Source organism: Bufo gargarizans, chromosome 3 (assembly GCF_014858855.1).
Source record: "Bufo gargarizans isolate SCDJY-AF-19 chromosome 3, ASM1485885v1, whole genome shotgun sequence".
In the NCBI taxonomy this organism is placed as follows: domain Eukaryota; kingdom Metazoa; phylum Chordata; class Amphibia; order Anura; family Bufonidae; genus Bufo; species Bufo gargarizans.
In genome coordinates, this window is record NC_058082.1 from 460,174,030 (window position 1) to 460,192,805 (window position 18,776).

The 18,776-nt window shown below is 44.2% G+C and overlaps 1 protein-coding gene across 1 annotated transcript in view; it reads left to right on the forward strand.

Annotated features, from left to right (window-relative positions):
* TSPAN7 (tetraspanin 7) overlaps positions 1-18,776 on the forward strand; it is a 119,542-nt gene that overhangs the window by 74,598 nt on the left and 26,168 nt on the right. The gene's annotated exons all lie outside the window — the stretch shown is intronic.

Below are 18,776 nucleotides of genomic sequence, written 5' to 3' on the forward strand. Positions count from 1 at the left end.
GAATGGAGGTTCCATTAGTCTCTTCTCTGAATTGAGCGATATGCACTTGTTCTCCTCTATGGGACTGATGTATATAGTGCTCTCTCAATGCCATAGATGTGAATGGAGAGGTGGATGAACGTGCACACTACCACTCCTAGGAGACCCTCCATTCTTGGGATCAGTGGGGGTCCCAGATACTTTTTGTGGGATAACCCCTTTACGATACACTTAGGCTTATTGCACACGAATGTGGCCGTATTCCGCAATACACGGGCACCGTTCTGTGTGCATTCCGCATCACGGATGCGTACCCGTTCACTTCAATGGGTCCGCAAATCCGGACATGCGGAATGGTGTGGAACGGAACCCTGCGGAAGCGCTACGAAGTGGTTCCGCAGGGTTTCGTCCCGTAAAAGATAGGACATGTTCTATCTTTTTGCGGAACGGCCAAATCGCGGACCCATTAAAGTGAGGGGGTCAGTGATCCGCTGCGGCTGCACCACGGTGGGTGTTCGTGCATTGTGTGCAAGAGGCCTTACATATTATAAAATCCTTTTAATTTTCCAATAATGATGGTAAAATTAGCTGCAAAAGTCGTAATATGCCCTTAAAGCAATCTCTTTGTGTATTACCATTCTAGAGGGTGGTGGCTTGGGTCACTGGTGATAAGGTTCCGAAAAAGATTTTTTTTCTCTATGGCCTCAGTGGTGATTTTTAGTGAATCGAAGTGTAATTATGACATTACTGCAACCTTAAAGGCTATGGACACGTATGAACTCATTTTTATTGCCATATATGTATTTTACAAAAAAATAAAGATTTGCACTTGGTTTTCATTAAACATGTTCTACTGTTTGCCTTCTGCTGTTTCTATGTACAGGATGCATGCTGCAATGCAAAGTGCTCAGTGCCATTCTGTGATAGATCCATCAGATGAGCTCTCTGATGGCTCCATCTGAAGCCGCACTCTGACCTCTCCTGAAACAAACTAAGCTGAAAACTGGAATTGAATTTAAACTGGAATTGAATTTAAATTACTAGAGTTTAGCAAAGGACTATAGATGAACTGCCAGAGAGAGAAACTTTATGGGTTATCCAGGAATTAATAATAATGACCGATCCTCAGGATCAGATGTTTCTGGGTGCAGCTTTCCAAGCATAGTGCCATACACTGTGTAGTGGCTGTGATTGGTATTGCAGCTCAGACCCATTGACTTAAGTGGGGCTGAGCTGCAATTAGGCCATGTACATGGACATCACATGGCACTCATGAAGGGCCGGCCTCTTCTAATAGCTGATCGGCAGGGGTCCTGGATGTCGGACCGATATTGATCACCTATCCAGAGGATAAGGTTCCAGGATAACCTCTTTAAGGCCCTTTTATATGGGCCAAGGAAAGGGAAAATGTCCAGGGACGAACTTTCAGACAAATGCACATTCCCAATAATTTCCCCATTTGTACATAATTGATACAGAGAACAAGCTATGTTACAAAGAAAACAAGGAAAAGGAAAGGAGGGAAAGTGGACTCAAAATGGAGGGTAACCCTCTATTTCACTTTCCAGGTAACGTGTGTGACGAAATCTTTGACTTTATGCTGAAAGTGGTCCGGAAGAATAGCCATGAAACTTTCCCATATTTGAACAGTTGCTTCAACCCAATCCATCTTAAATACCAATGCGAACTTGTTTAAGAACAGTCTCTGTGGTGGGCCTTGTGGGTCTATTCATTTTTCATAGAATGGTTTAATGTGCTGCTGCAGAAATCATGTGGAGCAATTTTCTGGTCCCTGGATCACAACAATGACGCTTAGTGTCCGGCCAGCCAAACCAACCTCAAAGGTTAAATGTTTTTTTTGGGGGAATTTGATACTGATGACCTATCCTCAGGATACATCATCAGTATATGATCGTTGTGGGTCCCCCAGGACCCCCACCGATCAGCTGTTTGAGAAGGCACCGGTGAGTGCCGCTGCCTTCTCATAGCGCCGTACATTGTATAGTGGCTGTGCTTGGTATCGCAGCTCGGCCCCATTGAAGTTAATGGGGCTCAGCACAATACCAAGCACAGCTGCTATACTATGTACGATGATGTGCTTGGTCCCGGGTGTCGGACCCCCACTGATCAGATACTGATGACCTATCCAGAGGATCAGTATCAAAATCCTGGAAATCCCCTTTAAGTGTGTTTTGGGTAAATTCTGAATGACATCACAAGAGCACCGACAATGAGCAATACAAAAGCACATCTATGTTTACTAAATAAATAATAAACATTGGTTATATGACCCCAAGGTAAACCACTCAGGGCCTAAACTGCTTAAGGCCTCCTGCACACAACCGTATGGTTTCGCAGTCCGTAAAAAATCGATCTGCAAAAAATACAGATGACATGCGTGTGCATTCCATATTTTGCGGAACGGAACAGCTGGGCCCTAATAGAACAGTACTATCCTTGTCTGTAATGAACGGAAATACGGAAATGGAAGGCATATGGAGTACCTTCCGTTTTTTTTTTTTTTTTTTTTTTTGCAAATTCATTGAAACGAATGGTTCCGGCAAGCTGTTCCGGCGGGTGAACAGCCTGTCGGATCCGTGCTGCCGCTAGGGAATGCGTGCCCCCGGACTACGATGACTATAATGGGGGCGGCCGGAGTTCCGACGGTAGCACGGCAAATATGCCGAGAGGCGGCCAGAATAAAAGTATGACCTTGCCGCTAGTGTGAAGCTAACCTAACCCTGTATTTCCAGAACATCTTATTGCAGGAATGTGGCTGGTTCCTGAACTGACTGTTTACAGTTATTAAAAGCACAAGGTCAGTCGGAAGGGGTTATGAGAGATGTGCCACATTCTTCTCGGTCACAAGACATGAAAACGTCGTCCTCATCCATATCCTCATTCATATCATGTGTCAATCCCTAGATCTGGCAGAAAGCTGAGGTTTGTAGCAAGTAAGTGCTTTTCATCCAGCAAGGCCATTCCTACCATGATGCCAGACTGGTTGTGTACAGTGACGTTCTCGGCATTCCTCCCACACTTCTCCTAGTAAGCGATAATTGTGTTTACTTGTAAAGGTTTACCGCACACTGCCATTAATTCACATTCTGATGGTTTATAATTGCCCCTCGCTAAAGCAAACATACAAACCTCCAGCGAAAAAGCCCTTGTAGTTAACTATAGGATATTATAATAATGAACAAAACACAAATAGGTTCTAATTAACACAACATGTGTATCGTGTAGTGTAAAAAGAAATGGAAATGAAGACAAAAACAAGCAAACTTTTCATTTATTAAAAATCACAGGTCCTGATGAACCACATCCGGCAGAGGATCTCAAAACCAGAGGAAAACGCCTCTGTTTGAATAATACAGCCGACTGCATCCTTACAGAGCGCATCCGGTTGTATTATATCAAATACATATTGCATCCGGCACTAAAACCGTTGTAAGTCAATGGACGCCAGATCCGGCATCTTTGACTTACATGTTTTTTTATTTTGGATCCAGCATGCTTGCAGTGGTTTACTGTCCGGTATGGGGAAGCCACAAACCGAAACAGATCGCATTCTGGTGCACTCCGTTCCGGTTTGTTCAGTTTTGTTCCCATTGACAATGAATGGGGACAGAACTGAAGCGTTTTCCTCCGGGTTTTGACATGTGAAGTAGCCTAAGCCAGTGGTGGGCAAACTTTTTAGTCAACTGAGCCAAATATTAACAAAACCGCGATTGAAATTTCTTTTAAGAGCCAAATCTTTTCCCTACCAGGGAACTTTCACTACCCTCGTGACTTCCTGTTGTGACGCAGTACGTTCCGACGTTTGGAAAGAGGAGGTTCATAATAGTGGGAGGAAATATGGGTGATATGAGATGTACACGCCCTCTCCAGCTTTGCTAGGTTAAATGGGGCCCTGGGGCGAAAAACAATAAGGCCCCCCCCCCCACGCACATTTCTCCAGTCCAAACAGAACCAGGGCGGCCACAGCCCCATGGCACATTTCTCCAGCAGTGCCAGCACATGCACAGACATCTATCTCATGAATCTGACTGTGAATGACTCAAGAGTCATGAGAGAGATGTCTGTGCATGTGCTGGCGCTGCTGGAGAAATGTGCCATGGGGCCGCCCTGGTTCTGTCACATCGCTCTCATGACTCCCCCCCCCCCCCCCCCCATGCACATTTCTCCAGTTCAAACATCACCAGGGTGGCCCCATGGCACTTTTCTCCAGTAGTGCCAGTGCAGACATCTCTCTCATGACTGCCTTCCCCCCCAATCCAATGCACATTTCTTCAGTCCAAAAAACAGAACCAGGGCTGCTCGCTCCTTCTTCATCTCTGCTGTGGGAGCGGAGCTGTGGCAACGTCTGAAGACGTGCCTGCCTGTGCGGCGGCACGCTCTCACTCACAGCCACCGCTCGAGTCTCTTAAAGAAACAGGCAGAGCGGCCGCTGGCGGGGCTTCCCCTAAGCTGCGCTTAGCGTAGCGGAGTTATAAAACATAGCAACGCTAGTATTGCGGGCCGGCGCTGGGGGGGCCCCTGTAAGAGCCGCATTCAAGGGGCTAAAGAGCCGCTTGTGGCTCGCGAGCCGCGGTTTGCGGACCACTGGCCTAAGCTGAGCCCATTCTGAGTGACTGTCATGAATTTCTATTGGCAGGGGCACCGTCCATACGCTGCTATATATATATGTGACATACTGCAGAACTGTGCCTTTTTGCTGCTTTTTGTACTACAAGCCCTATCATCAACTTAGTAAAGAGAGACTTTATTTATTACAACTAATGGGCCTGATGCTTGTCTCCAATATCTGTTGGTCCTGCTGAACATCTACCATCAAGGGGACCCCAACTACCACCAGGCAGGACCCTCAGTGCCAGGGTGTGATCTGAGGGAAGAAAAGATGAGTTCAGAAGTGGTGATCATCTCTGTGATCTGAGAGTCCTGCCACCACGCTTTAGAGCAGGCATCCTCAAACTGCGGCCCTCCAGCTGTTGTAAAATTACAACTCCCACAATGCCCTGCTGTAGGCTGTTCGGGCATGCTGGGAGTTGTAGTTTTGCAACAGCTGGAGGGCCGCAGTTTGAGGATGCCTGCTTTAGAGCCACAAATACCACTCTCATTCTCCCCACTCTGTACATATATGCTAATGCCAAACGTAGGGTTCAATCTGAGTGTATATAGAACCTCAGTGTATTCTTATGGACTCACACTGTTGTGATAAGGTGTGGAGGCCCAGCCATAGTTTTTTCTTCATTTTTAGCTGGGACTGTAGTACCATGACACATCAAAGGTTATTGCTATTTCCCTGCCTTCCTAGTCTTCCTCCACTTCTGATTCCTGTGCTAAGTCCATTTAACCATGATATTGGCATTTTCACTGTTCATTAACTGCAGGACCTCATTGAACCCTTCCTCCTTGTCGGTGCCTTTTGGAAAATCATCAGTTTAAAACATTTTAATCTTTTGCCTTTGAATAAGAGCCATAATAATGTTATAAAGACTAGCGTTTAGGATGCGGGAAGCAGACGGCCCTGTATTTGCATATATTCCTTTCGGTAAAGTGCGCAGGCACGCCTGTCTCGTCGCTCAGTATTCACGCTTAGCTGTTAGCGCTAATGTTTGCATTCATGTTGTATATTAGGTGTTGGATCTGAATTATGCAGTGCAGGAAGAGACTGCCATGAATACAAAATCATCATTTGTTCCATGTGTTAATTTTTTTTAAATTTGAAACAAGAAATTTGCTAACTGATGATCATGAAGTGTTGCTGGCTTTCCATGAATTAATAAGGATTGCTGGCTGTTTCCGTTTCTATACCTCTCGCAGATACATCGTCTCCAGATCAGTGGGGGAGTCCATGTTCTTCGGACACCTACTGATCAGACTTTTATTCATGTCCAGTGTATATGCTATAGAAGTCCATAGTTGTAAAAGCCCTGTAAATAGACGATCTTGTGAAATTAAAGGGTTATTCCCAGTTGGACATTTTGGGGATTTCCAATAGATGCTGACTTGGCTGTTCTTAGGACTCCAGAAGTGAATGGAGCGAGCTGGGCATGCTTGTCTACCTTACCTTGCAGCTGCAAGACGGATATTGGTGGAACTCCTCATTTTGGAGATACGTTTGGAGTCCGGAAGGTGACACTGCACCTATTGGACATTAGTAGCATATCATGTGCATATGCCATAAATGCCCAGATGGCCATAACCCTTTAAGTGGTTATTTGGAGCAAGTGGGTCCATTTCTAAAGTACTGAGATGCAGATCAAGACAAGTTTTGGTTACTACTCCAAGGAATAAGGAAGTACCTGCATGTGAGCGTGCTGCCGACAGATACTGTAAGTGTATGGTCAGTTTAAAGGGAGTCTGTCAGCACTTTTGACCATGCTAAACTTCTCCCCATGTTCCTGATTGACATCTTCCTCTCCTCATATCCGCTCTGAAATCTTGTGCAGTTCATTGTAAAGCCAGCCCTTACATTACCACCTGAGGAGGTCCGCCTGCGCGAGAGGAGTGAAGATGTGTGATATCGGGAGAAAATGGAGCAAAATGGAAGAGGAGCGAGTAGAGAATCACAGGTGCTCAACTGGGCACCTGTGATTCATTTATACATCAAATCAAACTCCTTTTCGTATTGGTTTAAAATACGTAATTGCGAAACACGTGTAGGGATCCAGGAGGACTTGGTCTGTATCGATTTTTGTATTCTCCCCTAGTCACTGTTTACAATTTGCACTATGCACTTTACATTGTATTGACTGTTAGCCGTGTAAGAATATACTCTGCACGGTTTGGGATTGTCTATTGTGATTTGTTTTACAACAGACCAATTAACGTTATCCTGTGTGGCATTGTGCTGCTCATTTATATGTATGGATATGTACATTTTTATCATTGTAAGTTCAATAAAAAAAGTTTTTGTACTTGTTCAAACTTAGCTGTTCTGAGTCCAGTTTTGGTTTAAAATACGTAATTGCTCTAGAACAGCGACTATACCGGGCGTTTGTTCGCTCTGCGTATATTTGGAATTATCTTGTAGGCAGGAAAACTGCCCAATAATCTTACAAAAACCTCTGAAAGAGCATGACATTGTGACTGGATTAATGGAATTTATTTACCAAAACAATTAAACATATACAGTGGTCCCTCAAGTTACAATATTAATTGGTTCCAGGACAACCATTGTATGATGAAACCATTGTAATTTGAGTAATTGGTTTCACAGCCCCAAAATGTCATCCAAGATGAGAGAAAATTAAGATTTAAGAAAAATAAGCAGATAACTAAGACAGATAAAACAAGTCTTTACATATAACAGTCAGGAATAGCTGCTAACTAGCTACTAATACAGCTATATTACCAGAGAAGTGGACAAGATTCGTTGAGTCTGAGTCTGAGACATTGTATGCTGAGTCTGGTTTCAACTTAAGATGGGTCAGAAAAGACCATTGTATGTTGAAAATATTGTATCCTGAGGCCATTGTATCTTGAGTGATCACTGTACAGCCTTATTCTACAAATTTAAAAAACGAATCTTTATTTCATGATGGAATAACCTTTGGATGGTAATATATTTTCCTCAAAAAGCATTTTATCTAAAAAAAATCTGATTTAAATTTAAAAAAAAAACTTTTTTTTTTTGTTTGTTTTTTAAATCATTGATTTTTATCCACCCTGGATCTGGCACAGTCAAGGCTTCTATTATAAATGGGAAGCAGGATAGTAGTGCTTTAAAAGGGTTGTCCCATCTTGGCCATTCGTGGCAGAGGTTGGAATAACCACAATAGGCACACGTGACCGCTGAGGCCAGTGATTTATTTCACACCACCCCACACTGAACCAGCTTTCCCAAGGACAGTCCCCTCTCCTGTGTATTTCGGTAAACACTTCTAATCACCATGAAATGGCACTCTCTCCTAACTGTATGTAGTGCTGTTCCTGGTTCTTCATTCCCCTTGTCAGGGGCATGTCCCGACACTATGAACCGTGATTGGACAGATCAATTTATTCATAAACTAGGTGGAAATATGGTAATAAAGATGTTTCCAGAATAATTTCATGAAGAATAGTAGTATTTACCAAAATGGATAATTCAGGAGATCTGATGAACCCCAATGGAAACCTGACAGACCCCATTTTGTATTGGCTTCATGAAGCTAATGTGAACCGAACATAAACGTTTTCAGGGTCCCCCCCCCCCCCCCTCCCCCCTTGGAAAAAGGTTATTAGTACAGTGAAATCCTGGCTGATGTACGGCTTGAATTCTTATATGGTGCTATACCTTTACTCTACTCTATGCTGTGCTTGTCACCCATGTGGGGAAGAAAAATGGAAGCCCACATGGCACACAATACCCTTTTTTTTTTTTTATTAATCTAGTTTTTCAGGTGGAAACAATAACAACAGGAGAATGTTATTACACATTTGTTCCTATGATAGTAGGTATCAATAAATTTTGTATTCTGTGCATTTTTCTGTGAGGAAACTTTAATTTAACGCTCGGCACAATATCTGGACAAAGCTGACTGCACAAAAAGTGACTTCCAATAAGAAGCTAAGAAAACTTCCTAAAAAACATTGTATATGAGCGCTGGATGTGGAGACCGGCCAAGCGCAGCACCTCTGTTAAGCCTCATTCACACGTCCGTGCTCAAATCCGTGAGCAGGTGGTCAGTGATGCATCCGTGAAGCTGTCCGTGAAGGATCTATGTTGGGTCCGTGTGTCCGTTTTTTGCTGTCCGTGTTGCATCCGTGTTTCACTGACACTGAACAGCTGAAAAATAATTTTCAAAGCCTCTCTTCCTAATGATCCGTGAAACACAGATGCCACATGGATGGCATCCGTGTTAAATCTGTGGTTTTCACGGACCCATAGACTATAATGGATGTGATGGATCCGTGAACATGGACAAAATAAAGCAGGAATCCATGCTAAAAACACTGACTCACGGACTGTGCTAAAATACTGATGTCTGAATATGCACATGAAAATTAATGGGGACGTGTGCTGTCCGTGAAGAACACTCGCAGCACACATCCGTGAAACACTTGACCTGTGAATGAGGCTTTACTGAGCAGCCTTAAGCGCTTATGCACACAGATGTATTTTTTTTTTCCTGTGTCCGTTTAGCTATTTTTGCGGCCCTACAACTCCCAGCATTCTCTCACGTCCTATGGGAATTTTGTGAACAGCCCGAGCATGTGCAGGTGTGCATGCTGGGTGTTGTAGTTTCACAACAGCTGGACTGCCAGGGGATTGCTGACCCCTGCATTATTACATGTCATAAGATATTTGTGGTGTTCGGGCTGCATTGCAAGTGAATGGATTCTTCTAGGAACGTGATTTATGACTTTGCTCTTTTAGGATTGTCATTTTGATTATCGCTCTTAGGCTGCATGGATATACTGGACGTTTTTTCACTCATGCCTTTCTTAAACGGACGCTAAAAACAGTCCTATTCAGTTGTATGGAGGCTGTCGGTCAGTGAACACAGACAAGTAGACCATGTTCTATTTTTTGACGTCCGTTATTCACTGGCCGCCAAAAGAACTTCTGTGTAAATAACCCCATAGACAACCACTGTTCTTAAAACTTCACTGTTGTGTGCACGTAGCCTTAAGTATTAATGTTTGATTTGTACACACACTGTAGCCTGCATCTTGGCCTCCAGGATGGATTTCCTACAGAAAAGACCAGTCTGTAGACCACGTTCCCGCTACAGCCAAGTGTCTACATACTTATCTGTCTGTATTCTACAACCCCAGGCCTCTTGGAAGTGTCCCTGTGACCACAAGATCATTCTTGATCTCCATCCCAAGCCATTCTGGTTTGGTTTTTCATGCCAAACCATATCAAAGCTGCTTAGTAAATGGCAATTTGTAGCTGGATTCTTCCATCTTAAAGGGTTACTCCTGGCAAAAACTAAAAATACAGCCTCTGGCTAAAGTCATGGAGCTGGCTATATGTGCTGAATTGTGCTATTACAGGAATCTGCGGTCCCACAGTAGGCCGCAGCCTGCGCTGCCATAACAAAAGACTTGTGCTGTAGTGAGCCATTTCGGAGCTATTTACTAAAGACTGGCATGTTATACGCAGAAGATCCGACCAATTTATTAATACATTTGTCACATTTTCTGCTGTCTGTCCTCCAGAATAGACAGCTATTCCACCCAAGAGTTGGAGTTGTTAAATGAATCGGGCCGAGGAGCTCCCACCCACAGCCAGCCTTCTCCTGCCCACACCCCTCCAACTTTTTGGGAAAGTAGCAAGGGTGTCTGAAAAAGCTAAAAAGTCATACATTTTGTTGCAAAACAGTGCTTGCTACATAATTTACAACTCTTCTATGTTAGAACATGAATACATGACCCCTAATGTACTTAAACTGCATCATATAATGTTAGAATGAGAAGTTATTAAGGAGATATTCTAGTAGAAAAAAAGATCTTTGATGGCCAGGAAATGGGTAAATATTAAAGACACGATTATACTCGCCTCAACGCTCCTCTTCCTGCTCCTGTCTCGACACGGCAGGAAATGACTTGGAATGTTGCTCAGCCAATCACTGGCAGCAGTGATGACTGGCCTCCAGAGACTGGCCGACCGGCGTTCCACCACGACACCATGATTTTCTTTCGTTGAGATGTCAGCAATAAGTGGATCTGGGCACTACTGGAACACCAGCAGCAGGGGCTGAATGAGTATCAGCTACGTTGTTTTTTAACCATTTCATTACCATGTATTTTTTTTTGGGGGGGGGGGGGGCTGGAATACCCCTTTAAATTATCATGGTGTTTATGACCAGCTTTAGGCATGTTAGGAATGGCAGTGGACCCACAGAGATATGGAGTTGGTACAGAAACAAAATGTCCTAGAGGTGTAGAGTAAAGAGAAGAACTGTGGTATCATTCACTTAGCAGGTTTTGGGCAGAAGTCAGTTTAAACACGGTGTGAAGGATTTGCGTTTTATTGTTATCTTCCTAAAGTGGGGCTCTTTGTGATTGAAAGAGATGACATCTGCAGTGGAGAGATTTTTTTTTAGATGTGAAATGCAGAACTTGATTAAGTTAGGATCAGTAGCCGTGACGTGAATTTAAATATTCTTCCTTAGGCTGATGACTATAAAGTTAGTGTCGGTGTAAAACAGTCTAAGCAAACCTTCTCTTTCACACACTGCACTTCTTCTATAGGGAAGAATAAAACTGTGATATAGCAGAAGCGTATGGTGGTGCGGTAGGGTCGTACAGGAGTCTGTGGGTGCTGTATTTCAGCTCTGTATAATTTTTGGGTTATACCGGGCCATAATATATTCCTGTGCCGTCACGTGCATAAACCTTAAAGGGGTGTTCTGGGAATAATTCAGTGATGTGAAGACCCCCTAGCCTGCCTCCTCTATGGAATTATTCATACCTACCTGCTCCCCACTGATCTGGTCTTCCACACCGGGGACACATCAACACTGAAGCCAGTGATTGGCTGCAGAAGCTAAGATGACCATCTTTATGCCCCATCTGTAAGTAAAGAAGCCAGTGTGCAGGATCAGGGCAGTGGGGAGTAAGTATGTATGAATCGTTTAATAGGTCAGACAGACTAGGCTACAGATGCAGTTGCCCGATCCTCAGGATAGGTCATCAGTATCAGATCAGTGGAGTCCGGCATACAGCACCTCCACTGATCAGCTGTGTTGGGCAGCTGCAGTGCAGGAAACTATACAATGTACACTGTGTAGTTTCTGTTATTGGCATACTGCAGCTCACCTGCAGTACCTTGGAGTGGCCACTACACAGTGTGCGGAGCTGTCTGCTTCCAGCTCCGTACACTGTTTCCAGCACAGCGGCTTCCCAAAACAGCTGATTAGTGGAGGTCTTAGACCCCTACTGATGTGATATTGATGACCTGTCCAGATTATAGGCCACCAATATCTTTAGCATGGAAAACCCCTTTAATACTAACTTGTTCTTGGTATATCCCTTTAAGAATACAATTAGCCACCATGACTTTCATTGTAACTACTTCTATCTGGAAATTGCTTGTATCATTATTATAATTTACATTGTTTTGTTGAAAATTAGTCCACATCAGAAGCTTAATGACAAAAGCAGATGCCTTGATATTGGCCGTTCTGCTAGTCTCTGCTATATTATCCTTGGCGGGTTGAGTGGCTTTTCCCTGGTACAGTTTTCCAAGGTCAGCACTCGGTCTCAAACTGTGATCCATCTATCAAACTTGTTGCTGCAGCGAAAAACATTGTGGTTTGATAAAAAATGGTGTTGAGAGACACTATGTCAAAAGTCTTTAAAGAGTCACCGGTCATCAGACTGTGCTGCTCTCCTGTTAGCCCAAATGGCACAAAACATATTGGGACAGATTTACTAATCCTGTCTAAAATGCAGACAGCGTAAACCTACACAGGCAACCTGATCTGCCAACTTTATCACAGTAGCTCATGTCGGATGCTAAATTTGGCGCATGGCTACAAAGTTTTGTCTAACTTTATGGCTACTTTCAGATCTCCCTTTTTTAAATCTGGCTGGCTGTTGTGGCAGAGGAACGGCCTTCTGGATTTCAGTGTATCGAGCATAGCCAGATACTGCCGCTTACCGTTTTTTGTGCCGGGTTTTGGCTGGATAGAAAACTGTAAGCCCTCTGGATCCCCGTCAGATCCCGTTGTAGTCAAAGGGGTCCGGCAAGTGAATAACAGTATCCAGCTATGCTGGATATGGTGAAATCTGGCAGCATAATTTTATGCAAACTTTTTGGTAAACATGTTGCATCTTGGGTCACGCATCTTTCCTTTCAAGCTACAACCCCCTTGACAAACTAGGTGCAGTGGATTATTCTAAAAGTAGATACCTCAAATTGCACCAAATATTTTGCATATTACAAGGTCTAGGCACAATTGTGCCATTTGATTAATAAGAGCGCTTTAAAATACAGCAGACTGAAGCAGGTCCGACTTTTTAGTCCGGCGGCTTTCGCCGTGCTGCGCCGGAGCTCAGGCCCCGTCCCCATTATAGTCAATGGGGATAGAGCGGCGATACGGCGAAACAGCGGAGGGACGGATCCGACAGGGAGACCAGCCTGCCGGATCCGTCCTGCCGCAAGTGTGAAAGTACCCTTAGGGTGAAAGATTTTGTGGTAGAAAATTCCACGATTGAAAATCTGTTTCATTCACCTTAAAGGGCTTTGCAGAATTCCAAGTGCTTGCTGCCCTATTCAAATGAATGGAACTGATTATCAGTCTCAGAATTGTCTGCCTTAGGCCTCATGTACACGACCATATGTGTTTTGCGGTACGCAAATTGCAGATCCGCAAAAAAAACACAGATGACGTCCATATGGAATCCTTTTTTTTTTTTTCGGGGCGGATCCATTGTAATAATGCCTATCCTTGTCCGCAAACTAGAAAAAAAATAGGACATGCACAATTTTTTTGGGGGCGGGGCTACGGAACGGACATACTGATGCAGACAGCACATTTTTTGCAGACCCATTTAAATGAATGGATCCGCATCCTATCAGCAAAAAAAACTGAGTGGACAAGGAAACAAAATACAGTCGTGTGCATGAGGCCTTAGGCTGCTTTCAGACTAGCATTAGTATTTTCCGGTATTGAGATCAGTTAGAGTCTCAATACCGGAAAAAAACTCTTCCGTTTTGTCCCTATTCATTGTCAATAGGGACAAAACGTAACTGAACAGAATGGAATACACCAAAATGCATTCCGTTCCGTTCTCATACTAGAGAGCAATGGGGATGGATCTGTATTCTCTGACACAATCTGACACAATAGAAAACCGATCTGTCCTCCATTGACTTTCAATGGAGTTCATGATGGATCCGTCTTGGGTATGTTAAAGATAATATACCCAGATCTGTTCATAACGGATGCAGATGTTTGTATTATCAGTAAAGGAAGAATTTTTGCTAAACCCTGCTGGATCTAGCAAAAACGCTAGTGTGAAAGTAGCCTTAATATCTGCTGCATGTGAAGGCACCGTTAGTAGTAAGCAGTAGGCTGAACAAGCCAATAGCTGTTCCTTCCCCACTCTTGGTGATTCAGGGATTTGTGTTGTATATGTAAATAACCTGCAGCCCATCAATCCTTAACATGGACAGAATAGAACTTGGAGCTGGGGTTAACCATACTGGTAGTTACAGTATTTTTCAAACTATAAGACGCACCTAGGATTTGGAGGAGGAAAATAAGAAAAAAATATATTTTTCATCAGAGTAGTCCTCGTCGGACTCCCATTCTTCATAAGACCTCAGATGAGACCCTCATCGGACACCAAATCTGAATAAGACCTCAGATTAGACCCCCAAGCTCTATTAACCTCAGATCAGACCCCCATCAGCCTCATATCACACCCCTATCAACCCTCTGATCAAACCCCATCAGCCTCAGACTAGACCTCGATCAGCCTCAGATCAGACCCCCATCAGGCCTCTGATCAGACCCCATCAGCCTCAGAACATTTGCTCCAGACGGTGTTGCCATTCACTCACTGTTCCCTGAACCTTTTTCTGACCCGCGCTGCACTGTGACCTGACGTTGCACAGTGCCAGGTCATATTGCACGCCTACATGCACTACGTCCTGACACTGTATGCCGTTAGGATACACTGCAGAGCGGGGCCTGGAAGAAGACCAGGGACGGTGAGTAGAGCCAATGCAGCTCTCCTCTCATTCCCCCCCCCCCCCCCTACCCTTCTTCCCGCATGCTGATGGTTGCTTCCATTATGCACTTAGTAGAATTCGGACCATAAGACGCACTGCCACTTTTCACTTACTTTTGGGGGGAAAAGTGTCTTGTAGTCCGGAAAAACGTTAACTCCGGGGTAAAAGCCATATCATTTGATCATATCGTTAAAGAGGACCTGTTACCTTTCCTGACATATCTGTTGTAGTAACTACTTCCCCATGTAATAACAATTCTGGAGCATCTATTCTTATGACTCAATGATGTGCCATTCCTGTATTATTCCTTCTAGAAGTTATGAATGAATTACTAGCAATTTGCAATGAAGGTTCCCGATGGCTGTTATCAGTTGGTTGGTGCCCCTGAACAGGCTAATGTTGGCAGCACTGATTAGATCATGCCAGACAAAGTGGTAACACCCATCTGGACCCTATTTGCAAACTGCTAGCAATTCATTCATAACTTCTAGCAGGAATAATAAAGAAATGGCACAACACTGAGTATAATAATAGGTTTTTCAGAATTGTTGCTACAAGGGAGATGCCAAAACAGACATGTCAGGAGAGATGACGTGTGCTTTTTAATAGGCCTTTACCCTTTTAATATTCAGCGTGGCTCAACCATCTGTCGTATCCGATAGTGTCTCTCAACACAAACTTACCTTTCTAGGTAGCCATACAGATTGGATAGCTGGTGGGTATCAGCCCTGATGCCCCAATAATGCACGGAGTAGAACTGGAGAGGGTCCTGTCCAAAATGTGTTATCCTGCTTGAAGCCCTGGGCATCAGGCAACCTACTAAACCATATGGTGGTCTTCACCAGCTCTGACCTACACTGTTGGTACTACGCTATGCAGATAGGGGCTACCTACAGCCCCAAGTTGTGAAGCAGCACATGAAAGGGGACATTGACTTTATACACAGCCCGGGTGTTCAGGGTTTTGCACAGTTGTGGCCCTCTATAGTATGAATTATGTGAGATAAGGATAAAGATGCCAACAGCTTAATAGGTGATTGCACAGAGCTGCTTACATTGCAAATACCATTGTGTAAATGTGATGTAATCCTTTCCAATGTCCCGACTATAGCCTGCCTGCTGTAGAAGCCATAGCTCTGTGATCCCTTCCCACCTATAGACCAGTGTCCTGCCGTCCACATATAACTCCGGACTTGTTTCTAGAAGAGAGGTAACGTGATGTAAGTCCTCTATCCTGCCGGCAGCCGGCACGTGATGCCATGTGACTCAATAGAGCCTGCTTACATAAACGTAAACCACAGCATGCAGCCCCACTAGGGTGATTATTGGTTAATGGCCACTGATTGTGTATGCTCCATTAGGTGTGTAATCAGGAGGCAGTGGAAAATAAAATGAATTTCCTGGTAATACATAAAAAATGATCAGAATAATTAGGGTCCTTTCACACAGTCCGTAGAATGTGTACGCACCCGTTCCGCAATTATCCGGAACGGATGTGGGCCCATTCATTCTCTATGGGGCAGGAATGGATGCGGACAGCACACAGTGTGCTGTCCGCATCCGCATTTCCAGAGTAATTACCGAATGCACTAGAAGTGGGAAAAATGCAAATAAATGTCTGACTGTTAATAGCAGACCTTTAGCAATAATGTGAATGTGTCCCTGCAAATGACCGTGAAAGGTCTCCTCCGCTGCCAGATACACTGCTTCTTGTATCTGACAGAGAAACGCCTCATGATCCAGAAGCTCCTAAATCTAGAAGCAGGATACAGAGCAGAGCTAACCAATGTGAAGACTCCTCTCAGTGTAAGGTTAGAGCAAGGGTCGGCAATCTCTGGCACTCCAGCTGTTGTAAAACTACAACTCCCAGTATTCAGCCATAGAAGTGAGTGGTGAATTCTGGGAGTTATAATTTCACAACAACTGAAGTGACCCCTGCAGTAGATTCTTACTCAGATTAGAGCAGATCCAATTTGTAGTTCAGTCCATTGTATTAAAGAGTATCTGTCGGCAGATTTGTACCTATGAAACTGGCAGCTGAAGGCATCTGTGTTGGTCCCATGGTCATATGTGCCCACATTGCTGAGAAAATGTGTGTGTTATATATGCAAATGAGACTCTAAGAGCAACGGGGGCGTTACCATTACACCTAGAACCTCAGTTCTTTATGCAATAGTGTGCCCTCTGTGCTTTAACTGGCAGGGCTAGGCAGTGTAAAGATGATCAGACCTGGCCGTGCCAATACAAATGCAGAGGGCGCAGCAGTTGTAGAGAGAGCCCCTGTTGCTCCTAGAGTCTCATTTGCATATACAAAAACTATTTTTCTCAGCATTGTGGGTACATATGAACATGGGACCAACACAGATGCAACATGTCAGCCAGTGTCATAGGTACAAAACTGCTGACAGATGCTCTTTAAAAAAACGTGTTCCATTAGAAAACACATTGCAAAGTAGTGATGCATTTTGGGTATTAGGCTACTTTCACACTTGCGTTCAGAGCGGATCCGTCTGGGGTCTGCCCAGACGGATCCGCTCGTATAATGCAGACGATGGGATCCGTTCAGAACGGATCCGTCTGCATTATATTGTAGAAAAAATTCTAAGTGTGAAAGTAGCTTCAGACGGATCCGTCCAGACTTTACATTGAAAGTCAATGGGGGACGAATCCGTTTGAAAATTGAGCCATATTGTGTCAAATTCAAACTGATCCATCCCCATTGACTTCCATTGTAAGTCTGGACGGATCCGCACGCCTCCGCACGGCCAGGCGGACACCCGAACGCTGCAAGCAGTGTTCAGGTGTCCGCCTGGTGAGCGGAGCGGAGGCCAAACGCTGCCAGACTGATGCATTCTGAGCGGATCCGTATCCACTCAGAATGCATTAGGGCTGAATGGATGCGTTCGGGGCCGCTTGTGAGAGCCTTCAAACGGAACTCACAAGCGGAGCCCCGAACGCTAGTGTGAAAGTAGCCTTACTTGTCCAGTCCATAACAGTCAGGAAATAAAAAATAAAATAAAGAATTACCAGACTGAAGAAGGAACATTTCTCATTAGATGAAAAAATCTCCTGGCTTATAACATGCTTATAAATGTCCTTAGTTCCTCAGAGTTTTTATTTTTTACTGGACATTTCTGAACATTCAGCTTTTGTCAGAGTCCTAAAATGATCACAGATGAGAGGTGAGGGCTTATAAATACATTGTAAGCACAAGACCAGTCACAGGTCGCAAAAACATCAAATCCAAACCAACATCCAAGTTGAGGCCAATCGAGGATGTTCAGGTCACGTTACCTAGAAACAAATAGAAAAATGACGTGGGCGGTAATTGTCCGATGCTATAAACAATACGCTGTGTGACAAACAAAAGCTAAAAATGGATTTCTACTCATGGACATGCTTTTCGTTCTTTAGTTATAGTTTCCATTTCAAATGTAATATTCCACTTTGATTTTGCCCCAAAGGTAATTCTGTGTAATGTGTCCACCGCTCTACTGGAGTTCGGCCTGTGAAAACTAGGTCAGTGCTTTCGGCAGGGCAGCAGCGTGAATGAGGCAGGGATGTTGACCTTGTCGGAGACAGAACCCTTACCCTAAGTTCACACCTGAGCGTTTTACGCCCGACGCATAAACAAGTTTTTGAGCTTTTTTTGGGGCGTTTGTCGCGCGTTTTGACCCATAGACTCATTGGACAACACTGCAGTCAATCACCCAAACGCGCATAAAAACGCGCGACAAATACACGCGTGAAACGCGCGTCTCAGAAACGCTCAGGTGTGAACCCAGGGTTATTGTTAGAGCTTCTGTTAAGGGTATATTACACCGGCAGATAGTTGGGCAAATCATCGCTAATGAGCATTCGTTGTAACACTCGTTAGCAGTGATCTGGCAGTGTAATACTGCCGCCGATTCCCCGATGAACGAGCTAGTTTATTAGGCAATCCAAAGCCTTCAACAGGATTGAAAATCATTGTTTGCCGCCGGCGGCTGATGGTGCTGTCTAATCACGATCTGCTGCCGCCAAACAACTATCCGGTATGGGGACGAGCATTAGGGGTCATACTTTGGAGGAGATCGCTGCATGTAATAGCTAGCTAGCAAGCAGGCAATTGCCACAAATAA